This window comes from Argiope bruennichi, chromosome 5 (genome assembly GCF_947563725.1).
Source record: "Argiope bruennichi chromosome 5, qqArgBrue1.1, whole genome shotgun sequence".
Lineage (NCBI taxonomy): Eukaryota > Metazoa > Arthropoda > Arachnida > Araneae > Araneidae > Argiope > Argiope bruennichi.
In genome coordinates, this window is record NC_079155.1 from 27,023,594 (window position 1) to 27,030,965 (window position 7,372).

A 7,372-nucleotide genomic window follows, 5' to 3' on the forward strand; every position below is an offset into this window, starting at 1 on the left:
TTGTCTTTATTCTCTAGGCCTAACAGTTGAAACTAACTGTACACTCTCAATCGGTTTGAAATTTTGAGCATAAATTGACAATTAAATTCAGACGTTCATCTAATTCAAAATATTCAAATATAAAAGAGAATACATTCGATATTGATTTGATTCTAGCGGTATTATTCTTTTCTCCTCCTCCTCATAATCATTGTTTCGGCAATCAGTCATTATTCTTCTCAATATAAGATCGTTGTCAAACAAACAAAAATTATTTAAGGAAAGGAAAAAAAAGAAAGAAAGAAATTCCGATTCTGTTTAAAAATCTGACATTTTTTAATATTGTTATTGTTGTTGTCGTCGTCGTGTCTATGCATACAGTGCTAGTTCAAAAGAGTAGAGTCTTCCAAAAGCCTTGGTGACAAGATCTGCAAGTTCTGGAGCCCGATGGCTATGAAGGATTTCGGTTGGGGGTGCTCCAAGTTGAAAGAGGGAACCGATAATGGCCTGGCAGTCAAAAACATGATCTGGAGTTAGTTGCGAATGGGGACAGTACTTGCAGATGGGATAAGATTTTATATTGGTTAGTGAGATCTTCATGCCTTTGAAATGTCCAGTACGTAGCCTAGCTATTGTAGAGGAGAGGTTTCTTGGGCAGTTTAGATCGGGGATTGTTGCCTTGCCAAGAAGCTGGTTGTAGATCCTTCGCCTGGCGGCAGCATTTGCATCTGCACAGGTGACTACTCTAGGTGACATTTTTTAATAATTGAAACTATTTTATTTACAAGAAATTTTCAAACTTTAAATGACTTTTAATGAATGCTTTAATTTTGAATTTCCTAAAAATTCATATTGGAGGTTTATAATTCTACAACAAAAAATACAATCCTGCATATCAGCCATCAGGTCAGATAATTGTTAGTGCAAAAACTCGCACATTATCAGGATCATAATCGAATTTGGATCTTTCTTTTATTTAAACTCAACTCTCTTCCGTGTGGTTGAACTAAAAAAAAAATCATAAAACTGGAAATTCATAGACGTTTTTTTTTTTCTTCTTCTTTTTTTCAATAAATGAAGGGGTAGGGTAATTTCTAGTAATAGGTAATTTCCAACAATTTTTCAAAAAATGCATTTTGCTATCTTATTTCAAAACTTCTCATACTCTTAAAGGAAAAAAAGTACATTATTCATTTTTTAAAAAAAAGCAAAATTTAAATAGAATTTTAAAAACTTTACTTTATTATTAGTATTGCTGAAAAAAATTCATCAAGAAATGATTTTTTTTTGGAATTAAAAAGCAATGTTCTCACAGAATTATTCTAATTTAACCTTAATCATAATTGTAATATATATATTTACTTTCTCACAAACGAAGTATAAAAAAGAAAACGCAATGTAATTGTCAAAGAATTCAAACTTCAAATTTTCACAAAGTTCCGCATTTCAGATGTCTATCAGTATGAAAAATTTGTGTTTGTAATTATATCTCTGTGAAAATGATAACTCAAAAGCGCTTTCAGCTAGACAGATGAAATTTGGTATATGATATATATTTCAAATTTGCAGATTTCTATCAAATTTTGAACGAAATCCATTCAGAAAATTTATTTGGTTCAGATTATTTATTCGGTTGTTCAAATGTAAATGAACGTGGTTACAGCATGGTTATATTAATAAAATTTGTTTCATAGATTTAATATAAAAAGTGCACATATGTATCAAATTTAGGCCAAATTCGTCAGTATACAGCGACATGTATGCAAACATGAGAAGTCAAAAATCTGACAATTGATTTCATTCGAGGAAGAAAGACGTACAAAATGCTTAAAATAACTTATTATTAAGATGATGTCTCTAAAAGTGATATAAGGTAATAATTAAAGAATAAAACATAAAAGAATAAGTTATAAGAATTTAAAAAATAAATTGTATGATTAATGGCTAATCATTCAATTCTCTGACTGAATTTTTATTTATTTATTTATTTTATTTTTATTTGTTTATTCATTCCATTTCATGTCAAAAAGTTGGAGTTCTATTCTTGATATGCTTTTTAATACCTAAATAACGTTTCAAACAGAAAATTATGCTATTTCCTTCTGAGATGTATCTCTAGAAATCATTTATTTTGCTTTTTGAATAAAACTTCAAAGCTGTGAGTGAAAGTAGAACTCATTATTTTGTTTAAAACTAATGCAAAATACTTCGATTTCAAGGAAGTAACGAGATCCAACATACTTCGCCTTAGGCGAACAAAATCCCTTTCTCCGCGAAAGTATTACAAATTCTTAATCTTTTCTTTAAAAAAAAGGTTGACATAAATAGAATAGGTGAGATATAAATCGTTTAATTAACATAAAAGCTCTAACCCGTGTTTTTTTTCTACTTTGTTGATTTATTTCTGTTCAGGGCTTCCGTTTTTATCAGACTAAGGCTGTTCTGCAAACATTGCGCTGAATTCGATGTTCGATTGGTGTTATTGAAAGAATGTGATTTAAAATCTGGCGAATTCTGCAATCTACTTTAATTCGATTTATGGAAAAGGAAAAAGGAAAATCATCAACATTTAGATCAGTATTAATTTCTTTCACTAGGTTTCTTTTACTTTTGTCTAGGAATATGTGGAATTCGATTGCAATGATAGTGATATCCATGATCAGTTGTAAATCTAAAGTACTGAAAATGATGAATTTTGTCATGGATTTTATGTGCGATATTAAATCCCATTTTTGGAAATATTTTTTTTATATCTATAAAAGGAAATTGAACAACTTTGAGATCATTTTAAGATATTGATGGACTTTTGTTGTAAATTTTCTTTGTTTTCAAGGAATATGTGAAATGCGATTGCATTAATAGTGATATCCTTGATCAGTTGTAAATCTGAGGTACTGAATATGAAGAGTTTTATTGATAAGGTCATTTAGAAGTGGTGTTATTGAAAGAATGTGATTTAAAATCAGGGGAATTCTGCAATCTATTTTAATACAATTTATGAAAAAGGAAAAAGGAAAATCATCAACATTTAGATCAGTATTAATTTCTTTCACTAGGTTTCTTTTACTTTTGTCTAGGAATATGTGGAATTCGATTGCAATGATAGTGATATCTTTGATCAGTTGTAAATCTAAGGTACTGAAAATGACGAATTTTGTCATGGATTTTAAGTGCGATATTAAATGACATTTTTGGAAATATTTTTTTTACATTTATAAAAGGAAATTGAACAACTTTGAGATCATTTTAAGATATTGATGGACTTTTGTTGTAAATTTTCTTTGTTTTCAAGGAATATGTGAAATGCGATTGCATTAATAGTGATATCTTTGATCAGTTGTAAATCTGAAGTACTGAATATGAAGAGTTTTATTGATAAGGTCATTTAGAAGTGGTGTTATTGAAAGAATGTGATTTAAAATCAGGGGAATTCTGCAATCTATTTTAATACAGTTTATGGATTATGAAAACCTTTTTTAGGAAAAAGGAAAATCATGAACTTTGAGATCGGTATTAATTTCTTTCACTAAGTGTTTGTTTTCGTCAAAGAATATGTGGAAATTGATTACATTGATAGTGATATCTTTGATCAGTTGTAGATATAAATTACTAAATATGATGAATCTTGTCATCTTTTGGACTAGGACTTTTTTGTGCGATATTAGGCGATATTTTTGGAAATATTGCTTTATATCTGTAAAAGGAAATTCATCAACTTTGAGATCAATTTTAGATATTAAGGAATTGTCGCTGTAAGTTTTTGCTGTTTGCAAGGAATATTTGGAAATCGATCACATTGATAGTGATATCTTTGATCAGTCGTAATCTAAAGATCTAAATATGATGAGTTTTATTGATAAGGTGATTTAGATGTGCTGTTATTGAAAGAGTGTGGTTTAAAATCTAAAGAATTCTGCTATCTATTTTAATACATTTTATGGAATAGAAAAATTATCAATTTTCACATCAGTATTAATTTTTTCACTGCTTTTTTGCTTTCGTCAAAGAATATATGGAATTTGATTGGATTGATAGTGATATCTATGTCTAGTTGTAAATCTAAAGTGCAAAATATGACGACTTTTGTCATGGATTTGATGTTCCATATTAGATGATATTTTTGAAATATTATTTTATATCTATAAAAAGAAATTCATCAGCTTTGAGATCAATTTAAGATATTAATGGATATTTGCTGTAAGTTTTCATTGCTTTCAAGGAATGTGTAAAATTCGATCGCATTGGTAAAGTAGAAAATGATATCTACCTTCAATTGCACATCTAATATGATGAATTTTGTTGTGGATTTGATGTGCGATATTATATGATATTTTTGGAAATATTATTTTATACATATTAATGAAATTCGTCAACTTTGAGATCTATTTAAGATGTTGATTGATTGTTATTATAAGTTTTCATTGTTTTCGAGGAATATGTAAAATTCGATAGCATTGATAAAGTAGAAAATGATATCTGCATCAATTGCAAATCTAATATAATGACCTTTGTCGTGGATTTGATGTACGATATTTGATGATATTTTTGGAAATATTATTTTATAAATATAAAAGGAAATTCGTTAGTTTTGAGATCAATTTAATATATTGATGGATTTTTGTTGTAAGTTTTAGTTGTTTCCAATGAATGTGAAATTCGAATAAATTGATGTAGAAAATGATATCGGACAACAAATATAAATCTAAATGATGAACTTTATCATGGATTTTATGCGCGATATTAAATTATTTTTTTAGAAATATCTTATGATTATTCTTAGAAAAAGAAAATTTGACAATTTTGAAATTGCTTTAAAATATTAGATAATATGCAATATGAAATTAAAGCACTGTTAGATTTTACAGTGATATATTCATTTTAAGCTTGACTCATTTCATTTCACCACCGAGCCTGACTTACGTACAAATGCATTAATAAAGCAAATCATAATATATAATATGAAATAGAAAATTATCGTGACCTTTTTATTAGAACACTCACAAAAATATTTATTCTGGAGGTGAGTTGTATGGCCAAAAAAAATTATTTTTTGGTTTGCTGTAAAATATCGTTTGTTTGAAATTTCAGAATGGCAATACTATTAAAAAATCATAATAAATGACTCTATATTCAAATTAAGTCCTAGTTAATATATATATGATACTGATTTAAGATTTAAAAATTTAAATTTAGAATAAAGTTAAATTCTTCAAAAAGTTATTTTTTCCATTTTTTTTAAATCTTTAATTTATACTCTTCAAGTTTCAAGTGGTTTTAAAATTTTTGGCATCATTTAAAAATTGTCTGATGAAGATTTGTACAATTTAATTTGAGTAGAATATTAGAGCGAGCATGAAAATGCGGAATGATTTCTAAGATTTTATAATTCAGAATTTGAAGCTAAAAAAGTTTCTTTTTGAGAGAAAAAAGGCAGCGAATGTGTATGAAATGTATTAAGAAGAAAATCTTTTAATCAATGTCTAAAAAAATATTGTCTTTGATGATGATTAAATGGCCAAAGAAATGCCCCGTTTTGAAATGTTTATTAAGAATAAAAATTTGTCAATCGAGGAAATGAAGCACGATAAGGGAAACGTGACATAAAAAATAAATATAAAAAAATTTCGAAAAATAATTATATAAATATACATAGCGTAAGAAAATATAAAAAAAACTAACAAAATTATGTATAAGATTTTATCAAGCATGGGGCATAAAATGCATACAAATGGATAAATAATAATGAGATCCATCTGGTCTATTCAAAAAAAAAAAATTATCAGAGAAAAACCATTCTTCATAATTTTTTAGTCTTTTATATACATTACCTTGGTTTAAACGTGATATTTCCTTATGCAGAAATTTTCTAACTTCGATATTATTTTGCATTTTGCTTATTTTATACACTCATATTCAAATTAAGCGCTTGATTCGCTATTGTGTGTGATTTTCGATAAGCAACAATTTTCTGTAATAACGAGGTTGTTTTATATTTTTAAAATTGATAAGATATAGCTACTGGTTTCATAAAATCATTCAAAAATATTTTGTTATTTAACTACAGTAATTTAATATTGAAATGAAACTAGAAAGATAAAAGATAATCTTCACAAATCTAACAGTTCATTAAAATTGTACATAAAGCGATATACAAAATGTAAGAAAAGTCAATTTTCTTAAAACCTTTATTAAAATTCCCTACTTATTCAGATAGCTTTAAAGTCTGTTATCTCTGATTAAAAACTTCCTTCAAAAAACACCGCATAATTGAGTTTTTATTGACGGACATGGCAGCTGAAAAGTAGAGTGGGCTCCGGAAGCAGAAACGAATTCATCGTTAAACTATTAACAGCTGAATAACTTAACGCTTCACTGACTTCTTCATTATCTTTTTTTCTTCTTTTTTAGTTTTACTTGCTTAATAGATTACATTTTGCTTCGAGCCCAAAACGAATTTCTTTTCCTGATAGATGCTTTTTCAATTATGAGTGATCGGAAACATTGGGTAACATCTCTATAAACGTTTTTGCTATTGTACAACTGTTTTAACGGTTTGTTTCAGCGGCGTTAAAAACACTGGGTGTGTTTATGCATATGATTGCAATATCGATTTTTTTAAAACTTTTGATGTCTAAATTATCGGTCATTTGTTTGACAGCTAATTTTCGCACTACAAAGAGCTTTTTGTGAATTGAGTTGAAAACGGTTGCTTAACAGAAATGCTTGCCACATTCTTGAAGATGTTCAATCTAAAACAATTGCGCAAAAAATTCTAATTGGAAACATAGTTGTATGATTTGGTTCAGTTTCTGATGACTTAAATGTGATATTTTTATTTTATAAATTTCAATTTCAAAAAAGATTTCAAATTAAATATTGAAAAGATTTAATGCCTTTCAATATATTGCCACTTTTATACAAATCCATTTAAGAAGAATTAATTTGAAACTGGTAAAGGATTTAGGCCTTTTGCGGGGTTGGGCATTGTACATTATGATAAGCAATGTGGCTAGCGAAGATCCTCTTTCAACGAGAAATCGGTCAATTGCTTTTTGTATTTGAAACCAGATCAACAAGTTAATGATTTACACTCATGTTCATAAATTAAGGATAATGCAAGTTCAGGAAAAGAAAGAGTCAGAAGCAAAACAAATGTGACTTATTTGTAAAGCCTATTTATTAAACAAAAGGTAAAGAGCAAACAAGATGCTATATGTTTGATATCATTAAGAAAAATTGCGATTTTTTGCTCCCTGGAGCAAATTACAAAAAAGAAAAAACTATTTACAAAAAACCAATATTACCTGGTTATCATTATGGTTAATACTTAGTATGTCTCCCAGACGATTCAATACAGTCCATACAACGCCTAGGCATACTGAGTATCAAATTA